This window comes from Balaenoptera ricei, unplaced genomic scaffold (genome assembly GCF_028023285.1).
Source record: "Balaenoptera ricei isolate mBalRic1 unplaced genomic scaffold, mBalRic1.hap2 scaffold_781, whole genome shotgun sequence".
Classification (NCBI taxonomy): Eukaryota; Metazoa; Chordata; class Mammalia; order Artiodactyla; family Balaenopteridae; genus Balaenoptera; species Balaenoptera ricei.
This window is the reverse complement of record NW_026777969.1, coordinates 36,928-63,630: the sequence shown is the minus strand read 5'-3', so window position 1 is coordinate 63,630 and position 26,703 is coordinate 36,928. Positions and strand designations below refer to the sequence as shown.

The 26,703-nt window shown below is 55.1% G+C and overlaps 15 non-coding genes across 15 annotated transcripts; all 15 read left to right on the top strand.

The window, feature by feature from the left end:
• Positions 1 to 541: 541 nt before the first annotated feature.
• On the top strand, positions 542 to 633 carry LOC132358984 (small nucleolar RNA SNORD116). The gene has a single exon (XR_009500669.1). It is a non-coding gene; the product is annotated as a small nucleolar RNA SNORD116 (small nucleolar RNA).
• A 389-nt stretch (positions 634 to 1,022) lies between these two features.
• On the top strand, positions 1,023 to 1,114 carry LOC132358966 (small nucleolar RNA SNORD116). The gene has a single exon (XR_009500652.1). It is a non-coding gene; the product is annotated as a small nucleolar RNA SNORD116 (small nucleolar RNA).
• A 2,427-nt stretch (positions 1,115 to 3,541) lies between these two features.
• Positions 3,542 to 3,633, top strand: LOC132358957 (small nucleolar RNA SNORD116). The gene has a single exon (XR_009500643.1). It is a non-coding gene; the product is annotated as a small nucleolar RNA SNORD116 (small nucleolar RNA).
• A 2,441-nt stretch (positions 3,634 to 6,074) lies between these two features.
• LOC132358983 (small nucleolar RNA SNORD116) lies at positions 6,075 to 6,166 on the top strand. The gene has a single exon (XR_009500668.1). It is a non-coding gene; the product is annotated as a small nucleolar RNA SNORD116 (small nucleolar RNA).
• A 389-nt stretch (positions 6,167 to 6,555) lies between these two features.
• LOC132358965 (small nucleolar RNA SNORD116) lies at positions 6,556 to 6,647 on the top strand. Its single transcript, XR_009500651.1, has one exon. It is a non-coding gene; the product is annotated as a small nucleolar RNA SNORD116 (small nucleolar RNA).
• A 2,425-nt stretch (positions 6,648 to 9,072) lies between these two features.
• On the top strand, positions 9,073 to 9,164 carry LOC132358956 (small nucleolar RNA SNORD116). Its single transcript, XR_009500642.1, has one exon. It is a non-coding gene; the product is annotated as a small nucleolar RNA SNORD116 (small nucleolar RNA).
• A 2,441-nt stretch (positions 9,165 to 11,605) lies between these two features.
• On the top strand, positions 11,606 to 11,697 carry LOC132358982 (small nucleolar RNA SNORD116). The gene has a single exon (XR_009500667.1). It is a non-coding gene; the product is annotated as a small nucleolar RNA SNORD116 (small nucleolar RNA).
• Positions 11,698 to 12,086: 389 nt separating this feature from the next.
• LOC132358964 (small nucleolar RNA SNORD116) lies at positions 12,087 to 12,178 on the top strand. The gene has a single exon (XR_009500650.1). It is a non-coding gene; the product is annotated as a small nucleolar RNA SNORD116 (small nucleolar RNA).
• Positions 12,179 to 14,603: 2,425 nt separating this feature from the next.
• Positions 14,604 to 14,695, top strand: LOC132358955 (small nucleolar RNA SNORD116). The gene has a single exon (XR_009500641.1). It is a non-coding gene; the product is annotated as a small nucleolar RNA SNORD116 (small nucleolar RNA).
• A 2,441-nt stretch (positions 14,696 to 17,136) lies between these two features.
• Positions 17,137 to 17,228, top strand: LOC132358981 (small nucleolar RNA SNORD116). Its single transcript, XR_009500666.1, has one exon. It is a non-coding gene; the product is annotated as a small nucleolar RNA SNORD116 (small nucleolar RNA).
• Positions 17,229 to 17,617: 389 nt separating this feature from the next.
• Positions 17,618 to 17,709, top strand: LOC132358963 (small nucleolar RNA SNORD116). The gene has a single exon (XR_009500649.1). It is a non-coding gene; the product is annotated as a small nucleolar RNA SNORD116 (small nucleolar RNA).
• Positions 17,710 to 20,134: 2,425 nt separating this feature from the next.
• Positions 20,135 to 20,226, top strand: LOC132358954 (small nucleolar RNA SNORD116). Its single transcript, XR_009500640.1, has one exon. It is a non-coding gene; the product is annotated as a small nucleolar RNA SNORD116 (small nucleolar RNA).
• A 2,441-nt stretch (positions 20,227 to 22,667) lies between these two features.
• LOC132358980 (small nucleolar RNA SNORD116) lies at positions 22,668 to 22,759 on the top strand. Its single transcript, XR_009500665.1, has one exon. It is a non-coding gene; the product is annotated as a small nucleolar RNA SNORD116 (small nucleolar RNA).
• Positions 22,760 to 23,148: 389 nt separating this feature from the next.
• On the top strand, positions 23,149 to 23,240 carry LOC132358961 (small nucleolar RNA SNORD116). The gene has a single exon (XR_009500647.1). It is a non-coding gene; the product is annotated as a small nucleolar RNA SNORD116 (small nucleolar RNA).
• Positions 23,241 to 25,665: 2,425 nt separating this feature from the next.
• Positions 25,666 to 25,757, top strand: LOC132358953 (small nucleolar RNA SNORD116). The gene has a single exon (XR_009500639.1). It is a non-coding gene; the product is annotated as a small nucleolar RNA SNORD116 (small nucleolar RNA).
• The last annotated feature ends 946 nt before the right edge of the window (positions 25,758 to 26,703 follow it).

Sequence of the window (26,703 nt, the reverse complement as noted above, 5' to 3'; positions counted from 1 at the left end):
ACACAGACATGATGGACTGCAAATGAAATGCTGAGGGGAGATATAGCGCACATCGGTGGGCGGTATCACCCTTTGCCTCTGTGCGCCCGTTCACTTTTCTCAAACATCCCTGTGTTCTGTCACCCTGAGGCATGTGGTGGAGTGCCAGGGAACAAACACCTGCAGCAGCATTGGGCCCTCTGTATAGTCCATGATACCTGGCGAAGTGAGGAGAGTGTGGCAAGGTGAGGCAAGTCAAGGCAAAAGAGTCTCAGAGTGGTTTTGGCGTGAAGTCCTTGAGGATCCTCGTAGGAACCTTGTGGTGGTGAGTGGAACTTCTTTGCAGAAACCTAGATGTTTGGCCACGGGGACTTGTGCACTGAGACTACACCCTCACCTTCTTGGCTCTTGCAGGGGAACCCCAGATCTGATGCCATGATCCTTAGCTCCATTTGCAGCCCCGTGGGTCGCCTCTGGCCACTCCTGACTGCTGACATGATTGAGATCGGTGGCTGCCCCGCGCTGGAGCCTGTGACTTTGAACGTGCAGCCTTTGAGCAGGTGGATTGATGATGACTCCCATAAATGCACTGCTTGGAACTCTGAACAAATGAATGGGTCTCAGGTTTCTCCGCGGTCATGTCACTGACGGGCCTGGGGGCGAAAATACAAGGCGCCAGGGCAAGTAAACCAGTTGCTGCAAGGGTTTGCCCTGCCAGTTTGGGCATTGGAATATCTCCAATGCCAATAGCTTTCTGTGTGATCCAAGGGCATCGCCTCTGGCTCGACAAGGTTCCTGGTAGAAACCTTGTGGGGGTAAACGGAACTTCTTTGAAGAAACCTAGAAGTTTGGCCACGGGGACTTGTGCCGCGAGACTACACCATCACATTCTGGGCTCTTCCTGGGGCACCCGAGCTCCGATGCCCTGAGACGTGGGTGCACTTCCTGCCCCGTGGCTCGAGTCTGGCCGCTCCCTACTGCTGAGAGGATTGAGCTTGCTGACAGTCCGCGACTTTGCACGTCCAGCCTTTGAGCAGGAGCGTGGATCAGTGAGGACTCCCATAAAGGCATTCCTTGGAAATCTAAACAAAATGAATGAGCAATACCTACCGTCTTCTCATCCTAACTGAGGTCCAGCACGTGGCTCCCAAAGGAAAATTAGGGAGAGGTCCATGTTGCATTTGCTACTGTGGGCGTGCGCAGCAACATTGTTCAAGTGGAGGGTGGCGGGCTTCTCGTGCAGAAAGAGCCATGTGGAAAGGAGCCTGGGATGTCCATCTACGTGGGAAGGCTAAGGACAACTGGACGTCTCTGGGCACCTGAGTCTAGCCAGAACTGCTATCCCCTGCCGCGGTCAGCGTGCAGGTGCGAAAGGAAGCGTGAGCCACTGGTACTCCTCTGGCTTGCCATTGAGATCTACAGGCCACCCTCAAGCTCAGGTCGTTGCCTTGTTCCCGCAAGGAAACAGAAGTCTCTGCACTCAGGGTCAGAGAAGGAGTCCTGGCCAGGCCAGGCGTCTATGTCATGTTCAGCTTGGAAGGTGGGATATAGTTCAGGTTTGCCCTGATGGTCGGGGGAAATCAAATGGGCCACACTGTCCCCGGGATTTGGGTGACGCTGATGGCGCCTCCTTGGGTTGTGTCCTGCTTGTGTGTTGTGTGTGGAGAGTTTGGAAAGTGCCTTAGGCAAATCCAGGGGATATCAAGCTACTTAGGTGAGGGGTGGATTCGTTTGGATCCTGCTGGAGAGAGCAAGGCAAGGCGAGCGGGAAATACACGGGAGAGTGTTGGCTAAGCCCACAGGCTTACTGTTGGGTGGATAGATCGGTATGGGTGGATATGTCGGTGGACATAGGGTTCCCGGAACTCTTTTGGGATATCTTCAGGAGCATTTGGAGCCCCGTGTAGGGAAGGAATACAGGTGCACATTCGTGGGCCATCCCAACCTTTTCCTCTCCTTTCTCAATGTGCTTCACGGCGGGTCCTTGTTCCAGCGAATGGTGCCTTCACGGCACAGTATGGTGTCTTCTCACTGGGACCGATTTGGAGCCGTTGGGATGTTTTGTCCCTGTGTGGCCTCATTGCCCCTATGTTGAGGATGTTAAGGTGTTCCTTAGGACAGCCCAGCGTCATTGCTATACCAGGTCGGCATAGCATTCCCTGAGGTTTGGAGCTCTTCCCGGAGGTCTTTGGGCCCAACCATGCAGAAAGAAGGGAGTCGGCCGCCAAGGCAACGCTACAGGTTTAAGGGCTGGAGTGAATGTGTGCTGCAGGGGTCATTTTGTCCTGCCACCTTCTGGTGCTGCGAGCCTGTGATCTCCAGCATGCATGGCTTCAAGCCAGAGAAGCCATGCCGGTTCAAGGGTCCAGGATGTTGGGTGCGTTCTCTCATTGCACGGCTGTGGGTGACACGTTGGTTCTGGAGGACCTGGGTCTCATGGTTTCTCCAAGGTCTTGTCCTTGAAGGGGAGAATGCGAATGTGCAAGGTGCTACGATAAGTTACCCAGTTGCTACAAGTGTTTGGCCCGCCATTTTGGGCATTGGAATGGCTCCCTTGCCATTAGCTTTGGTTGCGGTCCTAGGGAAGTTCCTCTGGCTTGGCAGGAGACCAGGAAGTATGCCTGCTGGTGAGTCTCCCTTGATCAGTCCAGGGGTTCTTCAGGTGCCCTTTGTCACGGGTCCCTACGAGCCGCTTTTGATGGAGGTCGTCTTATTCAGCCAAGGGCCCTTCCCTTATGGAAGATCTCTCCCCTTGAGGGCGTGTCCACTGTGTTTAATCATAAGGGCCAAACGCGTGTTTGTTCCCATAGAGGGCACTTGCTCTTAGGCTGAGGGGGCACAGTTGTCCTGAGGGTGTCTCAGGGGATCAGGAAGACATCCTTTTGCTGTGATGGAGGGCAGATTGCTCAGGAGAGGAATTTCAGGGCCCGAGACCAGGGGGTTGTTGGTCGGTGGCACTCTTTGTCCTGATGGCCGCATGCTCTGAAGGCGCCAGTGCCACGATGCTTTCACGTTTGCCTGCGGACACACAGGCAAGATGGACAGTAAATGAAATGTTGAGGAGAGATAGAACACACAATGCTGGGTGGTATCGCCCTTTCCCTCGGTGCGCCTGTGCACCCTCCTCAAGCATGCGTGTGTTCTCTCACCCAGAGCCAGGTGGAATGCCAGGGAAGGAATGCCAGCAGCAGCCTGGGGCCATCCGTATAATCCCTGATACCCGTTGAAGTGAGGACGGTGTGGCAAGGCCAGGCCAGCCGAAGGAGTCTCAGAGGGGTGTTGGCGTGCATTCCTTGAGGATCCTGCTTTAACCCTTGTTGCGGTAAGCGACACTTCTTTGCTAAACCTAAAGGTTTGGCGATGGGAACGTGTGCACCGGGGCTACACCCTCACCTTCTGGTCTTTTCTCGGGGAACACGAGCTTTGATGCCCTGAGAACTGGCTGCATTTCCTGACCCGTGGCTCGGCTCTGGCCACTTCCGTACGCTGATAAGATTCAGCTCGCTGGCCGTCCCATGGTGGAATCTGCAACTTTGCATGTCCACCGTTTGAGCATGTGCTTGGATCGATGATGACTCCCACAAATGCATTCCTTGGAAATCTGAACAAAATGAGTGAGAAATCCCTACCGTCTCCTCGTTGGAACTGAGGTCCAGCACGTGGCTCCCCAAAGGAAAGTAGGGAGAGGTTCACGTTGCATTTGCGGCCGTGGGTGTCTACAGCCACGTTGTTCAAGTTGAGGGTTGTGGTCATCTCCTGGGGAGAAGAGCCATTGGGAAAGGAGCCTGGGATGCCAATCCAGGTGGGAAGGCTTGGGACAGCGTGCCGTCTCTGGGTTCCTTGGTCTAGCCAGGACTGCTGTCCCCTGCCACGGTTCAGCATGCAGGTAGGAGAGGAAGCGTGAGCCATTGCTCGTCCTGCCACCTGCACTTGAGTTCTACAGGCTGCCCCCACCTGCTGGTCATTGCCTTGTGGCCTCAAAGAAACAGAAGTCTGTAGGCTCAGGGTCAGAACAGGATTCCAGGCCTAGGGCAGGCTTCTTTGTCATGTTCTGCTTGGGAGACCAGATGCAGTTTAGGTTTCTCCTGCTGAGGGGAGAAATCAAATGGGCCACTGTTCCTGGGAGTTTGGCCAATCTGATGGCTCCTCCTCGGGTTGTGTCCTGCTTGTGTGTGCTGTGTGAAGGGGCTGGAAAATGCCTTAGTCAAACTTGGTCACGGCAAGCTTCTTTGGTGAGGGGTGGCTCTGGCATCTTGCCGTGACACGTTGGGATCCCGGTGGAGAGAGAGTAAGGCAAGGCGAGTGAAAGAGACACGTGAGATGGCTGGCTAAGCCCACAGGTTTACTGGTGGGTGGATAGATCGACGGTGGCCATGGGGTTCCCGGAACACATTTGGGATTCCCTCAGGAGCATCTGGAGGCACGTGTAGGGAGGGAATACGGGAGCACATTTGTGGACTGTCCCGCCTCTTTCCTCTCCTTGGTCGATTTGCTTCATGGCGGGTTCTTGTGCCAGCGAATGGTTGCCTTCATGGCACAGTATGGTGTCTCCTCATGGGGGCCGATTTGGAGGCCTTGGGGTGTTTGGTCCCTGTCTGACCACGTTCCCCCTGTGTTGAAGATGTGAAGGTGTTCCTGAGGACAGCCAGGCATCGATTCTATACCCAGCCCACATAGCGTTCCCTGAGGATTGGAGCTCTACCCGGAGGTCATTGGGTGCAACCGTGCAGAAACAAGGGAGTTGGCTGCCAAGGAAACGCTGCAGGTTTAAGGGCAGGAGAGGATGTGTGGTGTGGGTGTCATTTTTCCTGCCACCCGCTGGTGCGTCGAGACTGTGGTAACCGGCGAGCCTGGCCACAGGCTAGACAAGTCATACCGGTTCAAGTGTCTAGGCTGTTGTCTGGGTTCTGTCGTTGCATGGCTGTGGGTAACAAGTTGCTTGTAGAGGACCTGGGCCTCAGGGTTTCCCCAATGTCACGCCACTGATGAGGGTGAAAGTACCAGACACCACTGCAAGTTACACAATTGCTGCAAGTGTTTGCCCCGCCACGTTGGGCGTCGGAATGATTCTGATGCCATTAGCTTTGTGCGTGGGCCAAGTGTTGGTGGCCAGTCTTGGCAGCAGGCCAGGAAGTATGGCTGCAGGTGAATCTCCATTGTTCACTCCAGGAGTTTCTCTGGTGCGTTTTGTCACTGGTCCCTACAAGCGGCTTTTGTTGGAGGTCGTCCCATTTGGCCAAGGGCCGTTCCCTTGTGGAAGATCTCAGGGACCACATTTCCCCTTGAGGGTGAATCCATTGTGTGGAAGCGTATGCGCCAGGAGTGGTTTGGTTCCCCAGAGGGCAGTGGCTTTTACGCTGAGTAATCCCAGTTCCCCTGAGGGTGTCTCAGCAGTTCAGGATGACATCCTTATGCTGTGTCGGCGGGGAGGTGGCTCAGGCAGGAACGTTCAAGGCCCATACCGGGGGGATGATGGACGGCCGTGCTCTTTGTGCTGATGCCCGTGCGCTCTGAAGGCATCTGTGCCACGATGCATTCACGTTTGGCTGTGGACACACAGACATGATGGACTGCAAATGAAATGCTGAGGGGAGATATAGCGCACATCGGTGGGCGGTATCACCCTTTGCCTCTGTGCGCCCGTTCACTTTTCTCAAACATCCCTGTGTTCTGTCACCCTGAGGCATGTGGTGGAGTGCCAGGGAACAAACACCTGCAGCAGCATTGGGCCCTCTGTATAGTCCATGATACCTGGCGAAGTGAGGAGAGTGTGGCAAGGTGAGGCAAGTCAAGGCAAAAGAGTCTCAGAGTGGTTTTGGCGTGAAGTCCTTGAGGATCCTCGTAGGAACCTTGTGGTGGTGAGTGGAACTTCTTTGCAGAAACCTAGATGTTTGGCCACGGGGACTTGTGCACTGAGACTACACCCTCACCTTCTTGGCTCTTGCAGGGGAACCCCAGATCTGATGCCATGATCCTTAGCTCCATTTGCAGCCCCGTGGGTCGCCTCTGGCCACTCCTGACTGCTGACATGATTGAGATCGGTGGCTGCCCCGCGCTGGAGCCTGTGACTTTGAACGTGCAGCCTTTGAGCAGGTGGATTGATGATGACTCCCATAAATGCACTGCTTGGAACTCTGAACAAATGAATGGGTCTCAGGTTTCTCCGCGGTCATGTCACTGACGGGCCTGGGGGCGAAAATACAAGGCGCCAGGGCAAGTAAACCAGTTGCTGCAAGGGTTTGCCCTGCCAGTTTGGGCATTGGAATATCTCCAATGCCAATAGCTTTCTGTGTGATCCAAGGGCATCGCCTCTGGCTCGACAAGGTTCCTGGTAGAAACCTTGTGGGGGTAAACGGAACTTCTTTGAAGAAACCTAGAAGTTTGGCCACGGGGACTTGTGCCGCGAGACTACACCGTCACATTCTGGGCTCTTCCTGGGGCACCCGAGCTCCGATGCCCTGAGACGTGGGTGCACTTCCTGCCCCGTGGCTCGAGTCTGGCCGCTCCCTACTGCTGAGAGGATTGAGCTTGCTGACAGTCCGCGACTTTGCACGTCCAGCCTTTGAGCAGGAGCGTGGATCAGTGAGGACTCCCATAAAGGCATTCCTTGGAAATCTAAACAAAATGAATGAGCAATACCTACCGTCTTCTCATCCTAACTGAGGTCCAGCACGTGGCTCCCAAAGGAAAATTAGGGAGAGGTCCATGTTGCATTTGCTACTGTGGGCGTGCGCAGCAACATTGTTCAAGTGGAGGGTGGCGGGCTTCTCGTGCAGAAAGAGCCATGTGGAAAGGAGCCTGGGATGTCCATCTACGTGGGAAGGCTAAGGACAACTTGACGTCTCTGGGCACCTGAGTCTAGCCAGAACTGCTATCCCCTGCCGCGGTCAGCGTGCAGGTGCGAAAGGAAGCGTGAGCCACTGGTACTCCTCTGGCTTGCCATTGAGATCTACAGGCCACCCTCAAGCTCAGGTCGTTGCCTTGTTCCCGCAAGGAAACAGAAGTCTCTGCACTCAGGGTCAGAGAAGGAGTCCTGGCCAGGCCAGGCGTCTATGTCATGTTCAGCTTGGAAGGTGGGATATAGTTCAGGTTTGCCCTGATGGTCGGGGGAAATCAAATGGGCCACTGTCCCCGGGATTTGGGTGACGCTGATGGCGCCTCCTTGGGTTGTGTCCTGCTTGTGTGTTGTGTGTGGAGAGTTTGGAAAGTGCCTTAGGCAAATCCAGGGGATATCAAGCTACTTAGGTGAGGGGTGGATTCGTTTGGATCCTGCTGGAGAGAGCAAGGCAAGGCGAGCGGGAAATACACGGGAGAGTGTTGGCTAAGCCCACAGGCTTACTGTTGGGTGGATAGATCGGTATGGGTGGATATGTCGGTGGACATAGGGTTCCCGGAACTCTTTTGGGATATCTTCAGGAGCATTTGGAGCCCCGTGTAGGGAAGGAATACAGGTGCACATTCGTGGACCATCCCAACCTTTTCCTCTCCTTTCTCAATGTGCTTCACGGCGGGTCCTTGTTCCAGCGAATGGTGCCTTCACGGCACAGTATGGTGTCTTCTCACTGGGACCGATTTGGAGCCGTTGGGATGTTTTGTCCCTGTGTGGCCTCATTGCCCCTATGTTGAGGATGTTAAGGTGTTCCTTAGGACAGCCCAGCGTCATTGCTATACCAGGTCGGCATAGCATTCCCTGAGGTTTGGAGCTCTTCCCGGAGGTCTTTGGGCCCAACCATGCAGAAAGAAGGGAGTCGGCCGCCAAGGCAACGCTACAGGTTTAAGGGCTGGAGTGAATGTGTGCTGCAGGGGTCATTTTGTCCTGCCACCTTCTGGTGCTGCGAGCCTGTGATCTCCAGCATGCATGGCTTCAAGCCAGAGAAGCCATGCCGGTTCAAGGGTCCAGGATGTTGGGTGCGTTCTCTCATTGCACGGCTGTGGGTGACACGTTGGTTCTGGAGGACCTGGGTCTCATGGTTTCTCCAAGGTCTTGTCCTTGAAGGGGAGAATGCGAATGTGCAAGGTGCTACGATAAGTTACCCAGTTGCTGCAAGTGTTTGGCCCGCCATTTTGGGCATTGGAATGGCTCCCTTGCCATTAGCTTTGGTTGCGGTCCTAGGGAAGTTCCTCTGGCTTGGCAGGAAACCAGGAAGTATGCCTGCTGGTGAGTCTCCCTTGATCAGTCCAGGGGTTCTTCAGGTGCCCTTTGTCACGGGTCCCTACGAGCCGCTTTTGATGGAGGTCGTCTTATTCAGCCAAGGGCCCTTCCCTTATGGAAGATCTCTCCCCTTGAGGGCGTGTCCACTGTGTTTAATCATAAGGGCCAAACGCGTGTTTGTTCCCATAGGGGGCACTTGCTCTTAGGCTGAGGGGGCACAGTTGTCCTGAGGGTGTCTCAGGGGATCAGGAAGACATCCTTTTGCTGTGATGGAGGGCAGATTGCTCAGGAGAGGAATTTCAGGGCCCGAGACCAGGGGGTTGTTGGTCGGTGGCACTCTTTGTCCTGATGGCCGCATGCTCTGAAGGCGCCAGTGCCACGATGCTTTCACGTTTGCCTGCGGACACACAGGCAAGATGGACAGTAAATGAAATGTTGAGGAGAGATAGAACACACAATGCTGGGTGGTATCGCCCTTTCCCTCGGTGCGCCTGTGCACCCTCCTCAAGCATGCGTGTGTTCTCTCACCCCGAGCCAGGTGGAATGCCAGGGAAGGAATGCCAGCAGCAGCCTGGGGCCATCCGTATAATCCCTGATACCCGTTGAAGTGAGGACGGTGTGGCAAGGCCAGGCCAGCCGAAGGAGTCTCAGAGGGGTGTTGGCGTGCATTCCTTGAGGATCCTGCTTTAACCCTTGTTGCGGTAAGCGACACTTCTTTGCTAAACCTAAAGGTTTGGCGATGGGAACGTGTGCACCAGGGCTACACCCTCACCTTCTGGTCTTTTCTCGGGGAACACGAGCTTTGATGCCCTGAGAACTGGCTGCATTTCCTGACCCGTGGCTCGGCTCTGGCCACTTCCGTACGCTGATAAGATTCAGCTCGCTGGCCGTCCCATGGTGGAATCTGCAACTTTGCATGTCCACCGTTTGAGCATGTGCTTGGATCGATGATGACTCCCACAAATGCATTCCTTGGAAATCTGAACAAAATGAGTGAGAAATCCCTACCGTCTCCTCGTTGGAACTGAGGTCCAGCACGTGGCTCCCCAAAGGAAAGTAGGGAGAGGTTCACGTTGCATTTGCGGCCGTGGGTGTCTACAGCCACGTTGTTCAAGTTGAGGGTTGTGGTCATCTCCTGGGGAGAAGAGCCATTGGGAAAGGAGCCTGGGATGCCAATCCAGGTGGGAAGGCTTGGGACAGCGTGCCGTCTCTGGGTTCCTTGGTCTAGCCAGGACTGCTGTCCCCTGCCACGGTTCAGCATGCAGGTAGGAGAGGAAGCGTGAGCCATTGCTCGTCCTGCCACCTGCACTTGAGTTCTACAGGCTGCCCCCACCTGCTGGTCATTGCCTTGTGGCCTCAAAGAAACAGAAGTCTGTAGGCTCAGGGTCAGAACAGGATTCCAGGCCTAGGGCAGGCTTCTTTGTCATGTTCTGCTTGGGAGACCAGATGCAGTTTAGGTTTCTCCTGCTGAGGGGAGAAATCAAATGGGCCACTGTTCCTGGGAGTTTGGCCAATCTGATGGCTCCTCCTCGGGTTGTGTCCTGCTTGTGTGTGCTGTGTGAAGGGGCTGGAAAATGCCTTAGTCAAACTTGGTCACGGCAAGCTTCTTTGGTGAGGGGTGGCTCTGGCATCTTGCCGTGACACGTTGGGATCCCGGTGGAGAGAGAGTAAGGCAAGGCGAGTGAAAGAGACACGTGAGATGGCTGGCTAAGCCCACAGGTTTACTGGTGGGTGGATAGATCGACGGTGGCCATGGGGTTCCCGGAACACATTTGGGATTCCCTCAGGAGCATCTGGAGGCACGTGTAGGGAGGGAATACGGGAGCACATTTGTGGACTGTCCCGCCTCTTTCCTCTCCTTGGTCGATTTGCTTCATGGCGGGTTCTTGTGCCAGCGAATGGTTGCCTTCATGGCACAGTATGGTGTCTCCTCATGGGGGCCGATTTGGAGGCCTTGGGGTGTTTGGTCCCTGTCTGACCACGTTCCCCCTGTGTTGAAGATGTGAAGGTGTTCCTGAGGACAGCCAGGCATCGATTCTATACCCAGCCCACATAGCGTTCCCTGAGGATTGGAGCTCTACCCGGAGGTCATTGGGTGCAACCGTGCAGAAACAAGGGAGTTGGCTGCCAAGGAAACGCTGCAGGTTTAAGGGCAGGAGAGGATGTGTGGTGTGGGTGTCATTTTTCCTGCCACCCGCTGGTGCGTCGAGACTGTGGTAACCGGCGAGCCTGGCCACAGGCTAGACAAGTCATACCGGTTCAAGTGTCTAGGCTGTTGTCTGGGTTCTGTCGTTGCATGGCTGTGGGTAACAAGTTGCTTGTAGAGGACCTGGGCCTCAGGGTTTCCCCAATGTCACGCCACTGATGAGGGTGAAAGTACCAGACACCACTGCAAGTTACACAATTGCTGCAAGTGTTTGCCCCGCCACGTTGGGCGTCGGAATGATTCTGATGCCATTAGCTTTGTGCGTGGGCCAAGTGTTGGTGGCCAGTCTTGGCAGCAGGCCAGGAAGTATGGCTGCAGGTGAATCTCCATTGTTCACTCCAGGAGTTTCTCTGGTGCGTTTTGTCACTGGTCCCTACAAGCGGCTTTTGTTGGAGGTCGTCCCATTTGGCCAAGGGCCGTTCCCTTGTGGAAGATCTCAGGGACCACATTTCCCCTTGAGGGTGAATCCATTGTGTGGAAGCGTATGCGCCAGGAGTGGTTTGGTTCCCCAGAGGGCAGTGGCTTTTACGCTGAGTAATCCCAGTTCCCCTGAGGGTGTCTCAGCAGTTCAGGATGACATCCTTATGCTGTGTCGGCGGGGAGGTGGCTCAGGCAGGAACGTTCAAGGCCCATACCGGGGGGATGATGGACGGCCGTGCTCTTTGTGCTGATGCCCGTGCGCTCTGAAGGCATCTGTGCCACGATGCATTCACGTTTGGCTGTGGACACACAGACATGATGGACTGCAAATGAAATGCTGAGGGGAGATATAGCGCACATCGGTGGGCGGTATCACCCTTTGCCTCTGTGCGCCCGTTCACTTTTCTCAAACATCCCTGTGTTCTGTCACCCTGAGGCATGTGGTGGAGTGCCAGGGAACAAACACCTGCAGCAGCATTGGGCCCTCTGTATAGTCCATGATACCTGGCGAAGTGAGGAGAGTGTGGCAAGGTGAGGCAAGTCAAGGCAAAAGAGTCTCAGAGTGGTTTTGGCGTGAAGTCCTTGAGGATCCTCGTAGGAACCTTGTGGTGGTGAGTGGAACTTCTTTGCAGAAACCTAGATGTTTGGCCACGGGGACTTGTGCACTGAGACTACACCCTCACCTTCTTGGCTCTTGCAGGGGAACCCCAGATCTGATGCCATGATCCTTAGCTCCATTTGCAGCCCCGTGGGTCGCCTCTGGCCACTCCTGACTGCTGACATGATTGAGATCGGTGGCTGCCCCGCGCTGGAGCCTGTGACTTTGAACGTGCAGCCTTTGAGCAGGTGGATTGATGATGACTCCCATAAATGCACTGCTTGGAACTCTGAACAAATGAATGGGTCTCAGGTTTCTCCGCGGTCATGTCACTGACGGGCCTGGGGGCGAAAATACAAGGCGCCAGGGCAAGTAAACCAGTTGCTGCAAGGGTTTGCCCTGCCAGTTTGGGCATTGGAATATCTCCAATGCCAATAGCTTTCTGTGTGATCCAAGGGCATCGCCTCTGGCTCGACAAGGTTCCTGGTAGAAACCTTGTGGGGGTAAACGGAACTTCTTTGAAGAAACCTAGAAGTTTGGCCACGGGGACTTGTGCCGCGAGACTACACCGTCACATTCTGGGCTCTTCCTGGGGCACCCGAGCTCCGATGCCCTGAGACGTGGGTGCACTTCCTGCCCCGTGGCTCGAGTCTGGCCGCTCCCTACTGCTGAGAGGATTGAGCTTGCTGACAGTCCGCGACTTTGCACGTCCAGCCTTTGAGCAGGAGCGTGGATCAGTGAGGACTCCCATAAAGGCATTCCTTGGAAATCTAAACAAAATGAATGAGCAATACCTACCGTCTTCTCATCCTAACTGAGGTCCAGCACGTGGCTCCCAAAGGAAAATTAGGGAGAGGTCCATGTTGCATTTGCTACTGTGGGCGTGCGCAGCAACATTGTTCAAGTGGAGGGTGGCGGGCTTCTCGTGCAGAAAGAGCCATGTGGAAAGGAGCCTGGGATGTCCATCTACGTGGGAAGGCTAAGGACAACTTGACGTCTCTGGGCACCTGAGTCTAGCCAGAACTGCTATCCCCTGCCGCGGTCAGCGTGCAGGTGCGAAAGGAAGCGTGAGCCACTGGTACTCCTCTGGCTTGCCATTGAGATCTACAGGCCACCCTCAAGCTCAGGTCGTTGCCTTGTTCCCGCAAGGAAACAGAAGTCTCTGCACTCAGGGTCAGAGAAGGAGTCCTGGCCAGGCCAGGCGTCTATGTCATGTTCAGCTTGGAAGGTGGGATATAGTTCAGGTTTGCCCTGATGGTCGGGGGAAATCAAATGGGCCACTGTCCCCGGGATTTGGGTGACGCTGATGGCGCCTCCTTGGGTTGTGTCCTGCTTGTGTGTTGTGTGTGGAGAGTTTGGAAAGTGCCTTAGGCAAATCCAGGGGATATCAAGCTACTTAGGTGAGGGGTGGATTCGTTTGGATCCTGCTGGAGAGAGCAAGGCAAGGCGAGCGGGAAATACACGGGAGAGTGTTGGCTAAGCCCACAGGCTTACTGTTGGGTGGATAGATCGGTATGGGTGGATATGTCGGTGGACATAGGGTTCCCGGAACTCTTTTGGGATATCTTCAGGAGCATTTGGAGCCCCGTGTAGGGAAGGAATACAGGTGCACATTCGTGGACCATCCCAACCTTTTCCTCTCCTTTCTCAATGTGCTTCACGGCGGGTCCTTGTTCCAGCGAATGGTGCCTTCACGGCACAGTATGGTGTCTTCTCACTGGGACCGATTTGGAGCCGTTGGGATGTTTTGTCCCTGTGTGGCCTCATTGCCCCTATGTTGAGGATGTTAAGGTGTTCCTTAGGACAGCCCAGCGTCATTGCTATACCAGGTCGGCATAGCATTCCCTGAGGTTTGGAGCTCTTCCCGGAGGTCTTTGGGCCCAACCATGCAGAAAGAAGGGAGTCGGCCGCCAAGGCAACGCTACAGGTTTAAGGGCTGGAGTGAATGTGTGCTGCAGGGGTCATTTTGTCCTGCCACCTTCTGGTGCTGCGAGCCTGTGATCTCCAGCATGCATGGCTTCAAGCCAGAGAAGCCATGCCGGTTCAAGGGTCCAGGATGTTGGGTGCGTTCTCTCATTGCACGGCTGTGGGTGACACGTTGGTTCTGGAGGACCTGGGTCTCATGGTTTCTCCAAGGTCTTGTCCTTGAAGGGGAGAATGCGAATGTGCAAGGTGCTACGATAAGTTACCCAGTTGCTGCAAGTGTTTGGCCCGCCATTTTGGGCATTGGAATGGCTCCCTTGCCATTAGCTTTGGTTGCGGTCCTAGGGAAGTTCCTCTGGCTTGGCAGGAAACCAGGAAGTATGCCTGCTGGTGAGTCTCCCTTGATCAGTCCAGGGGTTCTTCAGGTGCCCTTTGTCACGGGTCCCTACGAGCCGCTTTTGATGGAGGTCGTCTTATTCAGCCAAGGGCCCTTCCCTTATGGAAGATCTCTCCCCTTGAGGGCGTGTCCACTGTGTTTAATCATAAGGGCCAAACGCGTGTTTGTTCCCATAGGGGGCACTTGCTCTTAGGCTGAGGGGGCACAGTTGTCCTGAGGGTGTCTCAGGGGATCAGGAAGACATCCTTTTGCTGTGATGGAGGGCAGATTGCTCAGGAGAGGAATTTCAGGGCCCGAGACCAGGGGGTTGTTGGTCGGTGGCACTCTTTGTCCTGATGGCCGCATGCTCTGAAGGCGCCAGTGCCACGATGCTTTCACGTTTGCCTGCGGACACACAGGCAAGATGGACAGTAAATGAAATGTTGAGGAGAGATAGAACACACAATGCTGGGTGGTATCGCCCTTTCCCTCGGTGCGCCTGTGCACCCTCCTCAAGCATGCGTGTGTTCTCTCACCCCGAGCCAGGTGGAATGCCAGGGAAGGAATGCCAGCAGCAGCCTGGGGCCATCCGTATAATCCCTGATACCCGTTGAAGTGAGGACGGTGTGGCAAGGCCAGGCCAGCCGAAGGAGTCTCAGAGGGGTGTTGGCGTGCATTCCTTGAGGATCCTGCTTTAACCCTTGTTGCGGTAAGCGACACTTCTTTGCTAAACCTAAAGGTTTGGCGATGGGAACGTGTGCACCAGGGCTACACCCTCACCTTCTGGTCTTTTCTCGGGGAACACGAGCTTTGATGCCCTGAGAACTGGCTGCATTTCCTGACCCGTGGCTCGGCTCTGGCCACTTCCGTACGCTGATAAGATTCAGCTCGCTGGCCGTCCCATGGTGGAATCTGCAACTTTGCATGTCCACCGTTTGAGCATGTGCTTGGATCGATGATGACTCCCACAAATGCATTCCTTGGAAATCTGAACAAAATGAGTGAGAAATCCCTACCGTCTCCTCGTTGGAACTGAGGTCCAGCACGTGGCTCCCCAAAGGAAAGTAGGGAGAGGTTCACGTTGCATTTGCGGCCGTGGGTGTCTACAGCCACGTTGTTCAAGTTGAGGGTTGTGGTCATCTCCTGGGGAGAAGAGCCATTGGGAAAGGAGCCTGGGATGCCAATCCAGGTGGGAAGGCTTGGGACAGCGTGCCGTCTCTGGGTTCCTTGGTCTAGCCAGGACTGCTGTCCCCTGCCACGGTTCAGCATGCAGGTAGGAGAGGAAGCGTGAGCCATTGCTCGTCCTGCCACCTGCACTTGAGTTCTACAGGCTGCCCCCACCTGCTGGTCATTGCCTTGTGGCCTCAAAGAAACAGAAGTCTGTAGGCTCAGGGTCAGAACAGGATTCCAGGCCTAGGGCAGGCTTCTTTGTCATGTTCTGCTTGGGAGACCAGATGCAGTTTAGGTTTCTCCTGCTGAGGGGAGAAATCAAATGGGCCACTGTTCCTGGGAGTTTGGCCAATCTGATGGCTCCTCCTCGGGTTGTGTCCTGCTTGTGTGTGCTGTGTGAAGGGGCTGGAAAATGCCTTAGTCAAACTTGGTCACGGCAAGCTTCTTTGGTGAGGGGTGGCTCTGGCATCTTGCCGTGACACGTTGGGATCCCGGTGGAGAGAGAGTAAGGCAAGGTGAGTGAAAGAGACACGTGAGATGGCTGGCTAAGCCCACAGGTTTACTGGTGGGTGGATAGATCGACGGTGGCCATGGGGTTCCCGGAACACATTTGGGATTCCCTCAGGAGCATCTGGAGGCACGTGTAGGGAGGGAATACGGGAGCACATTTGTGGACTGTCCCGCCTCTTTCCTCTCCTTGGTCGATTTGCTTCATGGCGGGTTCTTGTGCCAGCGAATGGTTGCCTTCATGGCACAGTATGGTGTCTCCTCATGGGGGCCGATTTGGAGGCCTTGGGGTGTTTGGTCCCTGTCTGACCACGTTCCCCCTGTGTTGAAGATGTGAAGGTGTTCCTGAGGACAGCCAGGCATCGATTCTATACCCAGCCCACATAGCGTTCCCTGAGGATTGGAGCTCTACCCGGAGGTCATTGGGTGCAACCGTGCAGAAACAAGGGAGTTGGCTGCCAAGGAAACGCTGCAGGTTTAAGGGCAGGAGAGGATGTGTGGTGTGGGTGTCATTTTTCCTGCCACCCGCTGGTGCGTCGAGACTGTGGTAACCGGCGAGCCTGGCCACAGGCTAGACAAGTCATACCGGTTCAAGTGTCTAGGCTGTTGTCTGGGTTCTGTCGTTGCATGGCTGTGGGTAACAAGTTGCTTGTAGAGGACCTGGGCCTCAGGGTTTCCCCAATGTCACGCCACTGATGAGGGTGAAAGTACCAGACACCACTGCAAGTTACACAATTGCTGCAAGTGTTTGCCCCGCCACGTTGGGCGTCGGAATGATTCTGATGCCATTAGCTTTGTGCGTGGGCCAAGTGTTGGTGGCCAGTCTTGGCAGCAGGCCAGGAAGTATGGCTGCAGGTGAATCTCCATTGTTCACTCCAGGAGTTTCTCTGGTGCGTTTTGTCACTGGTCCCTACAAGCGGCTTTTGTTGGAGGTCGTCCCATTTGGCCAAGGGCCGTTCCCTTGTGGAAGATCTCAGGGACCACATTTCCCCTTGAGGGTGAATCCATTGTGTGGAAGCGTATGCGCCAGGAGTGGTTTGGTTCCCCAGAGGGCAGTGGCTTTTACGCTGAGTAATCCCAGTTCCCCTGAGGGTGTCTCAGGAGTTCAGGATGACATCCTTATGCTGTGTCGGCGGGGAGGTGGCTCAGGCAGGAACGTTCAAGGCCCATACCGGGGGGATGATGGACGGCCGTGCTCTTTGTGCTGATGCCCGTGCGCTCTGAAGGCATCTGTGCCACGATGCATTCACGTTTGGCTGTGGACACACAGACATGATGGACTGCAAATGAAATGCTGAGGGGAGATATAGCGCACATCGGTGGGCGGTATCACCCTTTGCCTCTGTGCGCCCGTTCACTTTTCTCAAACATCCCTGTGTTCTGTCACCCTGAGGCATGTGGTGGAGTGCCAGGGAACAAACACCTGCAGCAGCATTGGGCCCTCTGTATAGTCCATGATACCTGGCGAAGTGAGGAGAGTGTGGCAAGGTGAGGCAAGTCAAGGCAAAAGAGTCTCAGAGTGGTTTTGGCGTGAAGTCCTTGAGGATCCTCGTAGGAACCTTGTGGTGGTGAGTGGAACTTCTTTGCAGAAACCTAGATGTTTGGCCACGGGGACTTGTGCACTGAGACTACACCCTCACCTTCTTGGCTCTTGCAGGGGAACCCCAGATCTGATGCCATGATCCTTAGCTCCATTTGCAGCCCCGTGGGTCGCCTCTGGCCACTCCTGACTGCTGACATGATTGAGATCGGTGGCTGCCCCGCGCTGGAGCCTGTGACTTTGAACGTGCAGCCTTTGAGCAGGTGGATTGATGATGACTCCCATAAATGCACTGCTTGGAACTCTGAACAAATGAATGGGTCTCAGGTTTCTCCGCGGTCATGTCACTGACGGGCCTGGGGGCGAAAATACAAGGCGCCAGGGCAAGTAAACCAGTTGCTGCAAGGGTTTGCCCTGCCAGTTTGGGCATTGGAATATCTCCAATGCCAATAGCTTTCTGTGTGATCCAAGGGCATCGCCTCTGGCTCGACAAGGTTCCTGGTAGAAACCTTGTGGGGGTAAACGGAACTTCTTTGAAGAAACCTAGAAGTTTGGCCACGGGGACTTGTGCCGCGAGACTACACCGTCACATTCTGGGCTCTTCCTGGGGCACCCGAGCTCCGATGCCCTGAGACGTGGGTGCACTTCCTGCCCCGTGGCTCGAGTCTGGCCGCTCCCTACTGCTGAGAGGATTGAGCTTGCTGACAGTCCGCGACTTTGCACGTCCAGCCTTTGAGCAGGAGCGTGGATCAGTGAGGACTCCCATAAAGGCATTCCTTGGAAATCTAAACAAAATGAATGAGCAATACCTACCGTCTTCTCATCCTAACTGAGGTCCAGCACGTGGCTCCCAAAGGAAAATTAGGGAGAGGTCCATGTTGCATTTGCTACTGTGGGCGTGCGCAGCAACATTGTTCAAGTGGAGGGTGGCGGGCTTCTCGTGCAGAAAGAGCCATGTGGAAAGGAGCCTGGGATGTCCATCTACGTGGGAAGGCTAAGGACAACTTGACGTCTCTGGGCACCTGAGTCTAGCCAGAACTGCTATCCCCTGCCGCGGTCAGCGTGCAGGTGCGAAAGGAAGCGTGAGCCACTGGTACTCCTCTGGCTTGCCATTGAGATCTACAGGCCACCCTCAAGCTCAGGTCGTTGCCTTGTTCCCGCAAGGAAACAGAAGTCTCTGCACTCAGGGTCAGAGAAGGAGTCCTGGCCAGGCCAGGCGTCTATGTCATGTTCAGCTTGGAAGGTGGGATATAGTTCAGGTTTGCCCTGATGGTCGGGGGAAATCAAATGGGCCACTGTCCCCGGGATTTGGGTGACGCTGATGGCGCCTCCTTGGGTTGTGTCCTGCTTGTGTGTTGTGTGTGGAGAGTTTGGAAAGTGCCTTAGGCAAATCCAGGGGATATCAAGCTACTTAGGTGAGGGGTGGATTCGTTTGGATCCTGCTGGAGAGAGCAAGGCAAGGCGAGCGGGAAATACACGGGAGAGTGTTGGCTAAGCCCACAGGCTTACTGTTGGGTGGATAGATCGGTATGGGTGGATATGTCGGTGGACATAGGGTTCCCGGAACTCTTTTGGGATATCTTCAGGAGCATTTGGAGCCCCGTGTAGGGAAGGAATACAGGTGCACATTCGTGGACCATCCCAACCTTTTCCTCTCCTTTCTCAATGTGCTTCACGGCGGGTCCTTGTTCCAGCGAATGGTGCCTTCACGGCACAGTATGGTGTCTTCTCACTGGGACCGATTTGGAGCCGTTGGGATGTTTTGTCCCTGTGTGGCCTCATTGCCCCTATGTTGAGGATGTTAAGGTGTTCCTTAGGACAGCCCAGCGTCATTGCTATACCAGGTCGGCATAGCATTCCCTGAGGTTTGGAGCTCTTCCCGGAGGTCTTTGGGCCCAACCATGCAGAAAGAAGGGAGTCGGCCGCCAAGGCAACGCTACAGGTTTAAGGGCTGGAGTGAATGTGTGCTGCAGGGGTCATTTTGTCCTGCCACCTTCTGGTGCTGCGAGCCTGTGATCTCCAGCATGCATGGCTTCAAGCCAGAGAAGCCATGCCGGTTCAAGGGTCCAGGATGTTGGGTGCGTTCTCTCATTGCACGGCTGTGGGTGACACGTTGGTTCTGGAGGACCTGGGTCTCATGGTTTCTCCAAGGTCTTGTCCTTGAAGGGGAGAATGCGAATGTGCAAGGTGCTACGATAAGTTACCCAGTTGCTGCAAGTGTTTGGCCCGCCATTTTGGGCATTGGAATGGCTCCCTTGCCATTAGCTTTGGTTGCGGTCCTAGGGAAGTTCCTCTGGCTTGGCAGGAAACCAGGAAGTATGCCTGCTGGTGAGTCTCCCTTGATCAGTCCAGGGGTTCTTCAGGTGCCCTTTGTCACGGGTCCCTACGAGCCGCTTTTGATGGAGGTCGTCTTATTCAGCCAAGGGCCCTTCCCTTATGGAAGATCTCTCCCCTTGAGGGCGTGTCCACTGTGTTTAATCATAAGGGCCAAACGCGTGTTTGTTCCCATAGGGGGCACTTGCTCTTAGGCTGAGGGGGCACAGTTGTCCTGAGGGTGTCTCAGGGGATCAGGAAGACATCCTTTTGCTGTGATGGAGGGCAGATTGCTCAGGAGAGGAATTTCAGGGCCCGAGACCAGGGGGTTGTTGGTCGGTGGCACTCTTTGTCCTGATGGCCGCATGCTCTGAAGGCGCCAGTGCCACGATGCTTTCACGTTTGCCTGCGGACACACAGGCAAGATGGACAGTAAATGAAATGTTGAGGAGAGATAGAACACACAATGCTGGGTGGTATCGCCCTTTCCCTCGGTGCGCCTGTGCACCCTCCTCAAGCATGCGTGTGTTCTCTCACCCCGAGCCAGGTGGAATGCCAGGGAAGGAATGCCAGCAGCAGCCTGGGGCCATCCGTATAATCCCTGATACCCGTTGAAGTGAGGACGGTGTGGCAAGGCCAGGCCAGCCGAAGGAGTCTCAGAGGGGTGTTGGCGTGCATTCCTTGAGGATCCTGCTTTAACCCTTGTTGCGGTAAGCGACACTTCTTTGCTAAACCTAAAGGTTTGGCGATGGGAACGTGTGCACCGGGGCTACACCCTCACCTTCTGGTCTTTTCTCGGGGAACACGAGCTTTGATGCCCTGAGAACTGGCTGCATTTCCTGACCCGTGGCTCGGCTCTGGCCACTTCCGTACGCTGATAAGATTCAGCTCGCTGGCCGTCCCATGGTGGAATCTGCAACTTTGCATGTCCACCGTTTGAGCATGTGCTTGGATCGATGATGACTCCCACAAATGCATTCCTTGGAAATCTGAACAAAATGAGTGAGAAATCCCTACCGTCTCCTCGTTGGAACTGAGGTCCAGCACGTGGCTCCCCAAAGGAAAGTAGGGAGAGGTTCACGTTGCATTTGCGGCCGTGGGTGTCTACAGCCACGTTGTTCAAGTTGAGGGTTGTGGTCATCTCCTGGGGAGAAGAGCCATTGGGAAAGGAGCCTGGGATGCCAATCCAGGTGGGAAGGCTTGGGACAGCGTGCCGTCTCTGGGTTCCTTGGTCTAGCCAGGACTGCTGTCCCCTGCCACGGTTCAGCATGCAGGTAGGAGAGGAAGCGTGAGCCATTGCTCGTCCTGCCACCTGCACTTGAGTTCTACAGGCTGCCCCCACCTGCTGGTCATTGCCTTGTGGCCTCAAAGAAACAGAAGTCTGTAGGCTCAGGGTCAGAACAGGATTCCAGGCCTAGGGCAGGCTTCTTTGTCATGTTCTGCTTGGGAGACCAGATGCAGTTTAGGTTTCTCCTGCTGAGGGGAGAAATCAAATGGGCCACTGTTCCTGGGAGTTTGGCCAATCTGATGGCTCCTCCTCGGGTTGTGTCCTGCTTGTGTGTGCTGTGTGAAGGGGCTGGAAAATGCCTTAGTCAAACTTGGTCACGGCAAGCTTCTTTGGTGAGGGGTGGCTCTGGCATCTTGCCGTGACACGTTGGGATCCCGGTGGAGAGAGAGTAAGGCAAGGCGAGTGAAAGAGACACGTGAGATGGCTGGCTAAGCCCACAGGTTTACTGGTGGGTGGATAGATCGACGGTGGCCATGGGGTTCCCGGAACACATTTGGGATTCCCTCAGGAGCATCTGGAGGCACGTGTAGGGAGGGAATATGGGAGCACATTTGTGGACTGTCCCGCCTCTTTCCTCTCCTTGGTCGATTTGCTTCATGGCGGGTTCTTGTGCCAGCGAATGGTTGCCTTCATGGCACAGTATGGTGTCTCCTCATGGGGGCCGATTTGGAGGCCTTGGGGTGTTTGGTCCCTGTCTGACCACGTTCCCCCTGTGTTGAAGATGTGAAGGTGTTCCTGAGGACAGCCAGGCATCGATTCTATACCCAGCCCACATAGCGTTCCCTGAGGATTGGAGCTCTACCCGGAGGTCATTGGGTGCAACCGTGCAGAAACAAGGGAGTTGGCTGCCAAGGAAACGCTGCAGGTTTAAGGGCAGGAGAGGATGTGTGCTGTGGGTGTCATTTTTCCTGCCACCCGCTGGTGCGTCGAGACTGTGGTAACCGGCGAGCCTGGCCACAGGCTAGACAAGTCATACCGGTTCAAGTGTCTAGGCTGTTGTCTGGGTTCTGTCGTTGCATGGCTGTGGGTAACAAGTTGCTTGTAGAGGACCTGGGCCTCAGGGTTTCCCCAATGTCACGCCACTGATGAGGGTGAAAGTACCAGACACCACTGCAAGTTACACAATTGCTGCAAGTGTTTGCCCCGCCACGTTGGGCGTCGGAATGATTCTGATGCCATTAGCTTTGTGCGTGGGCCAAGTGTTGGTGGCCAGTCTTGGCAGCAGGCCAGGAAGTATGGCTGCAGGTGAATCTCCATTGTTCACTCCAGGAGTTTCTCTGGTGCGTTTTGTCACTGGTCCCTACAAGCGGCTTTTGTTGGAGGTCGTCCCATTTGGCCAAGGGCCGTTCCCTTGTGGAAGATCTCAGGGACCACATTTCCCCTTGAGGGTGAATCCATTGTGTGGAAGCGTATGCGCCAGGAGTGGTTTGGTTCCCCAGAGGGCAGTGGCTTTTACGCTGAGTAATCCCAGTTCCCCTGAGGGTGTCTCAGGAGTTCAGGATGACATCCTTATGCTGTGTCGGCGGGGAGGTGGCTCAGGCAGGAACGTTCAAGGCCCATACCGGGGGGATGATGGACGGCCGTGCTCTTTGTGCTGATGCCCGTGCGCTCTGAAGGCATCTGTGCCACGATGCATTCACGTTTGGCTGTGGACACACAGACATGATGGACTGCAAATGAAATGCTGAGGGGAGATATAGCGCACATCGGTGGGCGGTATCACCCTTTGCCTCTGTGCGCCCGTTCACTTTTCTCAAACATCCCTGTGTTCTGTCACCCTGAGGCATGTGGTGGAGTGCCAGGGAACAAACACCTGCAGCAGCATTGGGCCCTCTGTATAGTCCATGATACCTGGCGAAGTGAGGAGAGTGTGGCAAGGTGAGGCAAGTCAAGGCAAAAGAGTCTCAGAGTGGTTTTGGCGTGAAGTCCTTGAGGATCCTCGTAGGAACCTTGTGGTGGTGAGTGGAACTTCTTTGCAGAAACCTAGATGTTTGGCCACGGGGACTTGTGCACTGAGACTACACCCTCACCTTCTTGGCTCTTGCAGGGGAACCCCAGATCTGATGCCATGATCCTTAGCTCCATTTGCAGCCCCGTGGGTCGCCTCTGGCCACTCCTGACTGCTGACATGATTGAGATCGGTGGCTGCCCCGCGCTGGAGCCTGTGACTTTGAACGTGCAGCCTTTGAGCAGGTGGATTGATGATGACTCCCATAAATGCACTGCTTGGAACTCTGAACAAATGAATGGGTCTCAGGTTTCTCCGCGGTCATGTCACTGACGGGCCTGGGGGCGAAAATACAAGGCGCCAGGGCAAGTAAACCAGTTGCTGCAAGGGTTTGCCCTGCCAGTTTGGGCATTGGAATATCTCCAATGCCAATAGCTTTCTGTGTGATCCAAGGGCATCGCCTCTGGCTCGACAAGGTTCCTGGTAGAAACCTTGTGGGGGTAAACGGAACTTCTTTGAAGAAACCTAGAAGTTTGGCCACGGGGACTTGTGCCGCGAGACTACACCGTCACATTCTGGGCTCTTCCTGGGGCACCCGAGCTCCGATGCCCTGAGACGTGGGTGCACTTCCTGCCCCGTGGCTCGAGTCTGGCCGCTCCCTACTGCTGAGAGGATTGAGCTTGCTGACAGTCCGCGACTTTGCACGTCCAGCCTTTGAGCAGGAGCGTGGATCAGTGAGGACTCCCATAAAGGCATTCCTTGGAAATCTAAACAAAATGAATGAGCAATACCTACCGTCTTCTCATCCTAACTGAGGTCCAGCACGTGGCTCCCAAAGGAAAATTAGGGAGAGGTCCATGTTGCATTTGCTACTGTGGGCGTGCGCAGCAACATTGTTCAAGTGGAGGGTGGCGGGCTTCTCGTGCAGAAAGAGCCATGTGGAAAGGAGCCTGGGATGTCCATCTACGTGGGAAGGCTAAGGACAACTTGACGTCTCTGGGCACCTGAGTCTAGCCAGAACTGCTATCCCCTGCCGCGGTCAGCGTGCAGGTGCGAAAGGAAGCGTGAGCCACTGGTACTCCTCTGGCTTGCCATTGAGATCTACAGGCCACCCTCAAGCTCAGGTCGTTGCCTTGTTCCCGCAAGGAAACAGAAGTCTCTGCACTCAGGGTCAGAGAAGGAGTCCTGGCCAGGCCAGGCGTCTATGTCATGTTCAGCTTGGAAGGTGGGATATAGTTCAGGTTTGCCCTGATGGTCGGGGGAAATCAAATGGGCCACTGTCCCCGGGATTTGGGTGACGCTGATGGCGCCTCCTTGGGTTGTGTCCTGCTTGTGTGTTGTGTGTGGAGAGTTTGGAAAGTGCCTTAGGCAAATCCAGGGGATATCAAGCTACTTAGGTGAGGGGTGGATTCGTTTGGATCCTGCTGGAGAGAGCAAGGCAAGGCGAGCGGGAAATACACGGGAGAGTGTTGGCTAAGCCCACAGGCTTACTGTTGGGTGGATAGATCGGTATGGGTGGATATGTCGGTGGACATAGGGTTCCCGGAACTCTTTTGGGATATCTTCAGGAGCATTTGGAGCCCCGTGTAGGGAAGGAATACAGGTGCACATTCGTGGACCATCCCAACCTTTTCCTCTCCTTTCTCAATGTGCTTCACGGCGGGTCCTTGTTCCAGCGAATGGTGCCTTCACGGCACAGTATGGTGTCTTCTCACTGGGACCGATTTGGAGCCGTTGGGATGTTTTGTCCCTGTGTGGCCTCATTGCCCCTATGTTGAGGATGTTAAGGTGTTCCTTAGGACAGCCCAGCGTCATTGCTATACCAGGTCGGCATAGCATTCCCTGAGGTTTGGAGCTCTTCCCGGAGGTCTTTGGGCCCAACCATGCAGAAAGAAGGGAGTCGGCCGCCAAGGCAACGCTACAGGTTTAAGGGCTGGAGTGAATGTGTGCTGCAGGGGTCATTTTGTCCTGCCACCTTCTGGTGCTGCGAGCCTGTGATCTCCAGCATGCATGGCTTCAAGCCAGAGAAGCCATGCCGGTTCAAGGGTCCAGGATGTTGGGTGCGTTCTCTCATTGCACGGCTGTGGGTGACACGTTGGTTCTGGAGGACCTGGGTCTCATGGTTTCTCCAAGGTCTTGTCCTTGAAGGGGAGAATGCGAATGTGCAAGGTGCTACGATAAGTTACCCAGTTGCTGCAAGTGTTTGGCCCGCCATTTTGGGCATTGGAATGGCTCCCTTGCCATTAGCTTTGGTTGCGGTCCTAGGGAAGTTCCTCTGGCTTGGCAGGAAACCAGGAAGTATGCCTGCTGGTGAGTCTCCCTTGATCAGTCCAGGGGTTCTTCAGGTGCCCTTTGTCACGGGTCCCTACGAGCCGCTTTTGATGGAGGTCGTCTTATTCAGCCAAGGGCCCTTCCCTTATGGAAGATCTCTCCCCTTGAGGGCGTGTCCACTGTGTTTAATCATAAGGGCCAAACGCGTGTTTGTTCCCATAGGGGGCACTTGCTCTTAGGCTGAGGGGGCACAGTTGTCCTGAGGGTGTCTCAGGGGATCAGGAAGACATCCTTTTGCTGTGATGGAGGGCAGATTGCTCAGGAGAGGAATTTCAGGGCCCGAGACCAGGGGGTTGTTGGTCGGTGGCACTCTTTGTCCTGATGGCCGCATGCTCTGAAGGCGCCAGTGCCACGATGCTTTCACGTTTGCCTGCGGACACACAGGCAAGATGGACAGTAAATGAAATGTTGAGGAGAGATAGAACACACAATGCTGGGTGGTATCGCCCTTTCCCTCGGTGCGCCTGTGCACCCTCCTCAAGCATGCGTGTGTTCTCTCACCCCGAGCCAGGTGGAATGCCAGGGAAGGAATGCCAGCAGCAGCCTGGGGCCATCCGTATAATCCCTGATACCCGTTGAAGTGAGGACGGTGTGGCAAGGCCAGGCCAGCCGAAGGAGTCTCAGAGGGGTGTTGGCGTGCATTCCTTGAGGATCCTGCTTTAACCCTTGTTGCGGTAAGCGACACTTCTTTGCTAAACCTAAAGGTTTGGCGATGGGAACGTGTGCACCGGGGCTACACCCTCACCTTCTGGTCTTTTCTCGGGGAACACGAGCTTTGATGCCCTGAGAACTGGCTGCATTTCCTGACCCGTGGCTCGGCTCTGGCCACTTCCGTACGCTGATAAGATTCAGCTCGCTGGCCGTCCCATGGTGGAATCTGCAACTTTGCATGTCCACCGTTTGAGCATGTGCTTGGATCGATGATGACTCCCACAAATGCATTCCTTGGAAATCTGAACAAAATGAGTGAGAAATCCCTACCGTCTCCTCGTTGGAACTGAGGTCCAGCACGTGGCTCCCCAAAGGAAAGTAGGGAGAGGTTCACGTTGCATTTGCGGCCGTGGGTGTCTACAGCCACGTTGTTCAAGTTGAGGGTTGTGGTCATCTCCTGGGGAGAAGAGCCATTGGGAAAGGAGCCTGGGATGCCAATCCAGGTGGGAAGGCTTGGGACAGCGTGCCGTCTCTGGGTTCCTTGGTCTAGCCAGGACTGCTGTCCCCTGCCACGGTTCAGCATGCAGGTAGGAGAGGAAGCGTGAGCCATTGCTCGTCCTGCCACCTGCACTTGAGTTCTACAGGCTGCCCCCACCTGCTGGTCATTGCCTTGTGGCCTCAAAGAAACAGAAGTCTGTAGGCTCAGGGTCAGAACAGGATTCCAGGCCTAGGGCAGGCTTCTTTGTCATGTTCTGCTTGGGAGACCAGATGCAGTTTAGGTTTCTCCTGCTGAGGGGAGAAATCAAATGGGCCACTGTTCCTGGGAGTTTGGCCAATCTGATGGCTCCTCCTCGGGTTGTGTCCTGCTTGTGTGTGCTGTGTGAAGGGGCTGGAAAATGCCTTAGTCAAACTTGGTCACGGCAAGCTTCTTTGGTGAGGGGTGGCTCTGGCATCTTGCCGTGACACGTTGGGATCCCGGTGGAGAGAGAGTAAGGCAAGGCGAGTGAAAGAGACACGTGAGATGGCTGGCTAAGCCCACAGGTTTACTGGTGGGTGGATAGATCGACGGTGGCCATGGGGTTCCCGGAACACATTTGGGATTCCCTCAGGAGCATCTGGAGGCACGTGTAGGGAGGGAATACGGGAGCACATTTGTGGACTGTCCCGCCTCTTTCCTCTCCTTGGTCGATTTGCTTCATGGCGGGTTCTTGTGCCAGCGAATGGTTGCCTTCATGGCACAGTATGGTGTCTCCTCATGGGGGCCGATTTGGAGGCCTTGGGGTGTTTGGTCCCTGTCTGAC